This window comes from Heptranchias perlo, chromosome 5 (genome assembly GCF_035084215.1).
Source record: "Heptranchias perlo isolate sHepPer1 chromosome 5, sHepPer1.hap1, whole genome shotgun sequence".
Classification (NCBI taxonomy): Eukaryota; Metazoa; Chordata; class Chondrichthyes; order Hexanchiformes; family Hexanchidae; genus Heptranchias; species Heptranchias perlo.
The window spans coordinates 67,034,777-67,044,891 of NC_090329.1; the positions used below are offsets into that span (position 1 = coordinate 67,034,777).

Genomic DNA, 10,115 nt, shown 5'->3' on the forward strand with positions numbered 1-10,115 from the left:
ATGTGTTTACAACATTCCAGGACAGATTGCAAGTGGTTACTCTGAATTACTTACCCAGAATTTTAAAAAGGACCTTTTCATAACTCCAAACTAGTGGAGGTCTGGCAAACTGATTACTCGAATTTCCCTCCGTTCCACCAGATTCCTAATGCTCATAAACATCAACATCCAGTATAATCAGGGTATCCAAGTTTAAGCATCTTTCTAGATGGTTATTGAGGTTAAACAGTTCATTCTTTAACATAAATTATTTCTTAATTTGCGTACGTTTAAATCTAAAATCTGGCATTCACATCCACAACTTTTGAAAAAATGTTTGTCTTTTGGATAGAATTAGTAAGCATTTAGAAACACATGAATTAATCAAGGATAAAGGCACGTCAAATTTTAAAATTTAATACAGTTTTTTGAAGAAGTTTAGGTGTTCGATAAGATGCCTCACAACAGGCTTTTTAGAAATATTCAGGCATATCGTATACGAGGAAATGTAGCAACATGAATAGAAAGTTAATTGATAGACACAAAAACCAAGAGTTAGGCTAATTGATGTTGCTCTGACTGGGAAACGTTTGCAAGTGGGTTACTGCAGGGGTCAGTACCTGGATCCACTTTTGTTCTGGGTGTATATAGATAAATAAATGTGAGGTCATACATTTTGGAAGAAAAAAACAAAGAGTGGAAGTTTGTGAATGAACAGACACTCCTAAAGGTTTAAATATATAATTCCTCGAAAGTGCGAATACAGGTAGATAAAGTCATAAACAAGGCTAATAGAATTTTAGGCTTTATAAATAGGGGAATAGAGTACAATGGTAAGGAATTAATTATGAATTTATACAAAACTTTAGATAGACCACAGTTAAGATAGTGTGCGGTTTTAGGCATTGCTTATAGAAAGGACATTAAAGCCGTGGAGAACGTTCATTATAAATCCACTAGGATGATGCCAGTTTTGAGAAGAGATTTGAGATACTTTATTACCATTTGAACAGAGAAGGCTAAGTGGAGATTTAATTGAATTTTTTAAAATTATGAAATGCTTTGATTCAGTGAATAGGAGGATTTGGTGATAGTCATCAATTTAAGATTGTCACTAAGAGTTAGGAGAAATTTCTTCACATAGAGGGTTGTTGGAGCATAGAGTGCTTTGCCACAGAGAGTGGTTGAGGCAGAGACCATTGCTTATTTTAAGAGAAATTTGGTTAAATATTTGAAGAAGAGAAAGATACGAGTCTACGAGGAGAGAGCAGGGCAGTGGGATTAGTTTTGTATTTCTCTAGCAAAGAACTGGCACAGACTTGATGGGCTGTAAAGTTTTGTGCTGTATATTTCTATGGTTCCATTGTTCTATGGATAAATCTGATAAATTAATGCATTATCAATATGGTTAAGTACATAAATAAAATTAATAGACATTATCGTGCATTTATAGATTATTTCTTAAGGTTTCTGTGACTAGGTTTGAAAATCACCCAGTGTGAAAAACTCCAATGGTATTGGGCAAGGGAAAGAATCGTATAATTATACTGAACATTGTTCTGAAGAAACAATAAAGACACGCTGTGACGATATTGTTAAAACAGCTCTTCATTTACTTACTAATGATGTAATATCTCGTAGCTGTCAAATATAGAATAAGTTTTGAATTGCAGAGTTAGAACCATAGAAAAGATACAGCACAGAAGGGGGCCATTCGGCCCATCGTGTCTGCGCCGGCTCGAAGAACAACCAGGTGCCCATTCTAATCCCACCTTCCAGCACCCGGTCCGTAGTCCAGCAGCTTATAGCACTTTAGGTGCAGGTCCATGTACTTTTTAAAAGAGTTGAGGGTCCCTGCCTCTACCACCAATTCGGACAGTGAATTCCATACACCCACCATCCTCTGGGTAAAAAAGTATTTCCTCTTGTCCTCTCTAATCCTTCCGCCAATCATCTTAAATTTATGTCCTCTAGTTCACCATTGAATATTCTGCATTTATATCAATAAAGTGCTCAGGATTTAATACATTTGTTAAAATTGTTCGGTTGATGTTGTGTATTCGACTTTCAAAGGGCATTTGATAAAGTACCACATAATAGACTTGTTAGCAAAATTAAAGCCCATGGGATTAAAGGGACAGTGGCAGCATGGATACAAAATTGGCTAAGGGACAGAAAGCAGAGAGTAGTGGTGAACGGTTGTTTTTCAAACTGGAGGGAAATAAACAGTGGTGTTCCCCAGGAGTCAATATTAGGACTACTGCTCTTTTTGACTTGGGTATAGAGGGTATAATTTTAAAGTTTGCAGATGACATGAAACTCGGAAATGTAGTGAACAATGTGAAAGATGGTAACAGACTTCAGGAGGACCTTGACAGACTGGTGAAATGGGCAGATGAGATTTGATGCAGATGTGTGAAGTGATGCATTTTGGTAGGAAGAATGAGGAGAGACAATATAAACTAAATGGTAACATTTTAAAGTGGGTGCAGGAACAGAGAGACCTGGGGGTGTACATACACAAATCTTTGAAGGTGGCAGGACAAGTTGAGAAGGCTATTAAAAAAGCTTATGGGACCCTAGGCTTTATTAATAGAGGCATAGAGTACAAAAGCAGGGAAGTTATGCTAAACCTTTATAAAACACTGTTTAGGCCTCAGCTGGAGTATTGTGTTCAATTCTGGGCACCACACTTTAGGAAGGATGTCAAGGCCTTAGAGATGGTGCAGAAGAGATTTACTAGAATGGTGCCAGGAATGAGGGACTTCAGTTATGTGGAGAGACTGGAGAAGCTGTGGTTGTTCTCCTTAGAACAGAGAAGGTTAAGGAGAGATTTGATAGAAGTGTTCAAAATCATGAACGGTTTTGATAGAGTAAATAAGGAGAAACTGTTTCCAGTGGCAGAAGGGTCAGTAAACAGAGGACACAGATTTAAGGTGATCGGCAGAAGAGCCAGAGGCGACATGAGGAAACATTTTTTTACGCATTGAGTTGTAATGACCTAGAATGCACTGTCCGATAGGGTAGTGGAAGCAGACTCAATAGTAACTTTCAAGAGGGAATTGGATAAATAATTGAAGGGAAAAGAATTACAGGGCTATGGGGAAAGAGCAGGGGAATGGGACTAATTAGATAACTCTTTCAAAGAGCCAGCACAGGCACGATGGGCCACATAGCCTCCTCCTGTGCTGCACCTACTATGATACTAGTTGTATAAATTATATTTGAAGTTTAGCCTCCTTTTATTTCTTTGCCTCCATTTTTGTTCTTACTTTTAAACTTTTCTTGCTTAAATTGTTAAAGTTGACAAGTTATTGAATTTGAAGTCATTTTTGTCTAGCGGATTCATAACTTACTAGAAAGTCAATTGAATACCGTCATTCATTTCACCAAGAACATTTTGTAAAACTAATCATTTTGTCCACGAAGAAAACAATTTTGACACCGATTTATTTATTTTTGGTTGTGCAACCAGGTGCTGAAGAAGTTTAACCAGAATGACAGTGGTGTCATGACATTTATGGATTTTGTTACTTATCTCCCTCTGTTTGTGGAACTTCATGAGAACATCGTGAATAATCCCCTCTCAGTGGAATGGAATTTCTGCCTGACCGATTGAGACTGTTTAGAATAGTTTGCCTGATTTTGAAACTCCTGTGATCAACTCTGTATATTGAGACAGATGTTCCTTTGTCTTTTTAGTATCTTTATTTTAGGAAAGTTCAAAATCTTTTATTTTATCTTGGTATTTATAAACCACTCAAAATTTTATGTTTGTTATAAAAATGTTTTGTTGGTTTATATAACCATGCGAATGTTCAAGAATGTAAATGAAAATTCTTGTTAAATGTAAATCACACTAAACATGATTTCAAAGAGATGGCATGTATTTTTTAAAATAGCTTAAGAATTTTGGATCAACTTACATTCTATTATTGAAAACACATTAATTTGCTACAGTGCCTGTCATGTGTTTCCATTGTTTAATCTTTACTTCCTTCCCTGACCTCTCTGCTCATGAAGGCATTAATCTATGATTAGCAGTAATTCCATGGGTGCCCGTGGCCATCTGGTACTTTGCTCTAGTGGTCATGAGTGAGGCTGCGTGCTGACAGTCAGTGGGAATTATAGCCAAGCTTCATCCTGTTTTCACCCAACATCCACAATCACACACTACCAGTGTGGATCGCTGGATAACAATCAAGAGCAGAAAGGAAGGGCCAAAATTCAAAAGATGTGACAACTTCCAGTATCTCGGGTGTTGACATGCAGGATCCTCGGCATGTTGTCTGTACATTGAGGGAGTGGAAGCCTTGCCTGTTGAGGTAGTTGAGGGTGTGTTCCGTGGAAGCATACAATGCAACATGGGTGCCATTAATTGCACCCTGGACCTAGGGGAAGCTAGCAACCCCATAAAACTGTATGGCTCTATCTCACTGCTGCTTTTGCTGTGATGAATTTGTCGGTTCTTCTGTAGAATGCGTCAGTGACCTAATGAATGCACACCCGTACTGCAGCCTGGCTGATATCACAGAGATCCCCCGTGGCTGCCTGAAATTAGAGAGTGTCTTAAAAGTTCAGAGTGGTGGTCACCTTCATAGCCATGTAGAGAGAGCAGTGCAGGAAGATGAGCAGGCTTCAGGTCCTGATGCAGTAGATGGAAGAGCTGCCCTATTGCCTGTTTTGTGAAGCACACTCCTATACATCTCATCAGTAAAGTCCTGAGGGGGTTGGCTAATATCTAATGGGCTGCTTCACTTCCTTTGCTCCATTGTATGCTGCCCCTCCTCCTCCATGATAGTAGTATAGAAGGGGATGCACGAAGGGAATATCATACCTGCTCCTGAGAAGCCCTCATCGCTGGTTAGCGGTGGGTTGAAAATATGCTGGTTGTCTGATCTTGCCAAAAGCAGTGAGAAGCAAGTTGAAGTCTCTCACAATTTCTCTCACAATTCCTCAAGATTTGTGCTCAGTTTGATTTGTTTTCTTTTATGTTGTACAACCTCTACCATAAATTTTTGGTGCTTTAAAACCAAACTTATGTTAAGGAGTTACCACCAATATTTTCAGTTGGCCCTCAAACTTTCCAAAAATGCATCAAATTGTCTCTCAAACTCATTTAAACTGTCCACTTCTATTGGATTTCCCTGGTACTTATTCCACAGCTCCATTACCCTTTTGGGTAAATAAAAGTTCCATCTGACTTCCTTATTTTTAACTTGTGTTTTCTGGTGTTTGAACCTTCCACCATAATGAACTATTTTTCTGAATCAATATTTTTCAATCTGATTCATAACTTTGAAAACTCCACTTAGATAACCTCAAAGTCTCCACTTTTCAAACAAAACAAACTCAACTTCCTTAAGTTGAGGAATTCCTAATTCCCAAAATCATTTTACTGACTGAATTAATTGAAATAAAATGTGAATTTTTCACCACCGGCTCTTTTTGTTCTTTATTTGCCTGTGACTCATAACAAAATGACTGTGAGTAATTATGTTGACTCATATTTATTTAAACGATTTAGGAATGCAAATTACAATGTTTAAAGGTACTGCTCTACTAATGATTTTCATGCCAAGGAATGGTATTACTGTGAGCTCAGATGAAGCTGGGGAATGTGATTTTGATCAGGCAGTGATGAAAAAGAAAAGAAAAGAATCTGAGTCTAATTCAACTCACGGCAAAGCACATATGATAGCGTGTCTGGCCAAAGTAAAAAAACAATCTTCATGCAGCTGCACAAAGTGCAAACTGGGAAATACTGTTCAGCTGTGGATTCTTCAGAATGTGAAAGGAATTCCTGCAATATTATGGGGGTGATTTTAAACCCCAGGGGCAGGTGGGAGTTGAAAATAGTTGGTTTTTTGGGTCACAACAGCAACATTTTCAGACTTTGCATTCCCAGTGGGAAGCCTGTACTTTTACATGCCGATGTTAAACCCGGAAATAAAGCCGGGTTGCGGTCGTGATCCAAAAAACAACTATTTTCAACTCCCACCCGCCTCCAACCCACCCATTCTTGGGGTTTAAAATCACCCCCGTAACTTTCCTCTCCTACCATTTAGTTCAATAAAAAACAATCCCACCAGGTAGGTGTCAAATGCATCCCTCAATTAATCTAATCCCCGATGTAATCCAACTTTAGGCACCATTCTTGTTCACTCTTTTATTAATTGTCAACAAAGTCAACATCATAAAGTACAAAAGCAAAATACTGCAGATGCTGGAAATCTGAAATAAAAACAGAAAATGCTGGAAATACTCAGCAAGTCAGGCAGCAGCTGTGGAGAAAGAAACAGAGTTAACATTTCAGGTCTAAGACCTTTCTTCAGAACTGGAAGAAGTTAAAGATTTAACAGTTTTTAAGCAGAGGCAGAGCCAGACAAAGCTGAGGGGGGGGGGGGTGGAGGAAGGGGAGGGGAGGGGAGGAAAGTAAAATAAAGGAAGATCTGCGATAGAGTGGAGGGCAGGAGTGATTAAATGACAATAGAGATGATGGTGCAAGGCAAGGAGGCTGGTAATGGGACAAGTAAAGAAGCAAAAGATGGGTCTAGAAGAGTTGTAAATGGCAACAGGAGGACCATTACCAGCACCTGCTGTCCGACAACATCCTTGTCTATTATTGTGCTTTGGTGGCTTCTGGGCTGTTCAGCTTCTGCCAGTCTTTATAAAAGTATCTTGGACCTACAGGAATCTTACTTCTGTATTGACACTGTTCTCCTCCCATTCAATAAGTATCCTACCAGTATCATATATCAATTGGTCAGTTATTATTGGAACCAAAATGACACTATTCCTGTAATTATACCCTGTCCCTCCAAAATGTTGACATAAAGCAAGTACATAATTTGTGTGTAAGCTTTCACCACAGTGCCAGCATTTATAACACAGGAAGGAGGGCAGGGAGGAGCTTAACAATAAAAGTTGGGTGGTCGTGACATAGGTTAAGGAGACCCAAGCCTCTTTTTTTAACTATCCATCAGAGTTAGTTTGCTGACCCTGGTGGACACATTTAATAAATTCATGTATCTACCAAACTAATACTGGGATGTTTCCATTCAGATCATGTTCAACACAAATTACTTTATGAGTCATGGCCATCTTAATGCATTCTATGCAGCATCAAAAGTTAAGCATTATTGAGGAGCACCTATCAATGTGTTTGTTCAGGTGTTTCATTGTATTGTCCATGTTTTATTTTATCGTGGCTTCTAAGGATAGATTTTCTGCAATGTTCAGAAATCGTGGGGGACATAGTGGAACAGGCTTTGTGCCCACCTGAGTAGCACATGTCTGACCCTGACGAATCTTCCCAGGTCAGACCTAATTATATATTTCCTGCAAGCTCCCAGCATGTAATTCACCAATTATAGAGAGTACGCAGATTTGGGGTGGGATATCTGTCACAGCTGCTGTCATTTAAAGGGGCTGCAGCTGCCATTTGAAGGGCAGGTCACTTTTCGCAGGAAATCTTGGGAAGAAGATTTAGTGACCTTTTTGCATTCTACAGACTCATAATGGAGCATGCAGAACATTCAGGTTTTTTGATGCTGCAGTAGAACTGTTGGTGCAAGAGGTGGAGGAAAGAATGGCTGTCCAAGAATGGCAACCCAGTTCACCCTCCTCACTTGCGAGTGGTAAAGAGTGGCTGGGAGAAGGTGCCATTAAGAGTCAATGTGGTCTGCACCACCCAGTGGAGCTGCTGCCAAATACGAATAAAACTTGAAGAAATCTGCCAAGACTATCCACAGGTACCTTTATATCAAGTACAGGGGCAAAGTATTTATGTTTAAGTGTTTCCATGCTCTCGGTTAGACATTGGTTATACAAAACACTCAGACCAGCTTACAGCCCTTTGATACCTATTGTGGATGCCTAAATGGCAGCCAGGCACCAATTAACTATAAGTTATCACTGAAGCTCTTATCATACTGACATCTTAAAAGGACTTTGCACAACAAATCCAAACAAAATCTAACTGCATGATGTATGTTCATACACTCACATATGGTGGGCTACAGCCACTTAGATGCCACTTAAGTACTCCTGACGCTTCCAGCATCTCAAAACTACTTTACTGTTTGCAGGCCAGGAGATCAGAACTGGAGGAGGGCCCAGAATTATCTGCCCTTTGAGTGCCTTTGAGGATAACACTTTACAAATTCTTGGGATTGAAATCGTAGAGGGGATGTGGGAGGGTGAATCCGGAGCCAGTACCATCTCTGTCATGTTCCACCTTCTCCACTCACTCATTCATTGTAATCCAGGCCCATTTTCCTGGTGCTAAACAGACCCTAAGGGCTCGATTTTCGCAGCCCCGATCGGGTGCGTTCGTGGCGGGGGGCTGCGAAAATCGGGAATTCCCGGGGTGGGTCTGGAGCCCGGCTCCAACCTGCCCATTTCCAGGTTCCCCAGTGACGCGCTGACATGCGCGCGCAGCCCCCGTATGTGGGACTCCCGACGGCAATTAAAGCCGGCGGGGTGCCACTTAAGGTAATCATTTAGGTACTTCAGGTCGTTTAGAGACCGGATTAACGAGATATTTTAGGAGGGGTGGGATTTTCCAAACAACTGAGACTGTTTCCCGTACTGGGGGAAACACTCCCAGTTCAAATGGACGTGTTGCAGCCATCAGCCTGTGGCAGCTGCAAAGGTCCATTTGACAGGCGTGGGGGGGGAGACCCTCACTCATTGCAGGAGGCCACTCTGTCACTTTGGACAAAGTTTGGCCTCCACCACCCTCTTCCTAACAATAAAATTCACAAACTTGCACACTTACCCTGGTGTCCAGACACATGTACCTACCTTGTGGATCCCCTCAGATGTACATCTTCCGGATGGGGGCCTCCGTAGCTGCAGTCATGACCTCCTTGGAGGGCGGACAGCATCACCAGCCTCGCCGGCCACGCCGTCCACCTCTGACACGTGGAGCTCCACAAAACAGTGCTGTGACACATCCACCTGCACAGCAGGAGGGAGGGCAACCGCAGAGAGAGATGCGTCGCAGAAGGCACTACCCTCGCCATAGGGTATACAGACTGAGGCTCAGCTTCCTGGACCTCACTGAGCAGCAGTGCACACGGAGGCTCAGAGTCACTCGACATGTAGTTGTGGACATCTGCAGCCTCCTTCATGCCGAGCTGCTCCTGGCTGGCCCGAGCACCATCTTCTTACCTGTCGCTGTCAAAGTCACCACTGCCCTCAACAACTTCTCCTCCGCATCCTTCCAGGGTGCCACCGGGGACATCGCTGATGTCTCTCAGTCGTCGGCACAAAAGAGCCCTGCAAATACACCTACACCCACTCTGCAGTGACACAATGGGTGGCATCAGTTGTGGGTCTTCATTGTGATCCTCAGGAAAGGGCATTATTGCACAAACCAGACAAGATTTGCAAAGACGTGGCAGTAGTGGTGACAATATAATATGTTAGGTGAGTTGATCAGAAATTAAATATAGGTAAAAACCATGACAAACCCTCAAACACCCTTGTGCATCCACTTCATGCTCACAACACGTTTGCCTTACACTTCCTACTGCACATATGTGATGCATGCCGTGTGGCTGCAGCACAGGTAGTGGCAGGTTGGGTGAGGCTGACTGTGAAAGAGATGCATGAGAGGGTGAGTATGAGATAGAGCCATGAGATTGTATGAGGATTGGGTTGAGTGGTGGTGGTGGGATGAGTACTGGCGAGGTGAGTAAGTGCAGGTAAGATGAGGATGAGCTTTGAGTGGGTGTGAGGAGTGATGTGATAGAGTAGTGTTGGCAGTGCAGAAGGAGATGTGGGGTGGGGGCGGTGATGTGGCAGACAGAGTGTAGGGGAATGAGTAAGTGTATTCACTTCGGCTGACCTACTTAGGTCATTGAAGCGCCTCCTGCACTGTATGCAGGTGCGCGATATGTTGGTGGTGCAGGTGACCTCCTCTGCCACCTTGAGCCAGGTCTTCTTGGTGGCAGAGGCAGGCCGCTTCCTCCCGCCCGCCGGGGGGATTATCTCTGTCCTCCCCCTCCTCCTCACCCCATCCAATAATACCTGGAGTGAGGCATCATTAAACGTGGGAGCAGCCTTCCCCCTGGGCTGCTCCATGCTGTAATTTTTCCTATTTTCTGCAGCATTCAGTGGGGGACTGC

At 42.2% G+C, this 10,115-nt stretch overlaps 1 long non-coding RNA gene across 2 annotated transcripts in view; it reads left to right on the forward strand.

Moving 5' to 3' along the window:
• LOC137321411 (uncharacterized) overlaps positions 1–3,676 on the forward strand; it is an 84,314-nt gene extending 80,638 nt beyond the window's left edge. For both annotated transcript variants that reach the window (XR_010962809.1, XR_010962810.1), the window contains one exon: positions 3,455–3,676. This is a non-coding gene — a long non-coding RNA (uncharacterized lncRNA). The remainder of the gene's footprint in view (positions 1–3,454) is intronic.
• Positions 3,677–10,115: the final 6,439 nt, after the last annotated feature.